We start from the raw sequence: 925 nt of genomic DNA, 5'->3' as shown, positions 1-925 counted from the left end.
TTCATCATGCACAAATGTTATAAATATACTGAACAAAAATATAAACGCAACATGTAAAGCAGGGGTTACCAACCATTTTCGTTTACTGTACCACCAACTGTATTTTGCTCTGCCTGCATTACCCCTTAAGTACCTCCTCATGTGCATTTTACCAGTAAGCCTATGGTCTCAGGAGTCTTCAAGTACCCCCAGGGGTCATAGTACTACTGATTGGGAACCACTGATGTAAAGTGTTGTTCCCATGTTTCATGAGTTGAAATATAATATCCCAGAAATGTTCCATTAGCACAAAAGGCTTATTTCTCTCCAATTGTGTGCACACATTTGTTTACATCCCTGTTACTGAGCATTTCTCATTTGACAAGATAAGTCATCTATCTGACAGGTTTGGCATATCAAGAAGATGATTAAACAGTATAATCATTACACAGGTCCACCTTGTGCTGGGGACAATAAAAAGCCACTCTAAAATGTGCAGTTTTGTCACACAACGCAATGCCACAAATATCTCAAGTTGAGGGAGAGTGCAATTGTCATGCATGACTGCAGGAATGTCCACCAGAGCTGTTGCCAGAGAATTCAATGTTCATTTCTCGACCATAAGCCGTCTCCAACGTCGTTTTAGAGAATTGGGCAATATGTCCAACCAGCCTCACAACCGCAGACCATGTGAAACCATGCCAGCCCAGGACCTCCACATCCGGCTTCTTTACATGCGGAATCGTCTGAGACCAGCCACCCAGACAGCTAATGTGTTTCTATCTGTAATAAAGCCCTTTTGTGGGGTAAAACTCATTCTGATTGGCCGGGCCTGGCTCCCCAGTAGGTGTGCCTGGCTCCCAAGTGGGTGGGGTCTATGCCCTCCCAGGCCCACCCATGGCTGCACTCCTGCCCAGTCATGTGAAATCCATAGATTACATTTACA

The sequence above is a fragment of the Oncorhynchus gorbuscha genome, linkage group LG02, assembly GCF_021184085.1.
Source record: "Oncorhynchus gorbuscha isolate QuinsamMale2020 ecotype Even-year linkage group LG02, OgorEven_v1.0, whole genome shotgun sequence".
Classification (NCBI taxonomy): Eukaryota; Metazoa; Chordata; class Actinopteri; order Salmoniformes; family Salmonidae; genus Oncorhynchus; species Oncorhynchus gorbuscha.
This window is presented reverse-complemented; position numbering follows the sequence as displayed.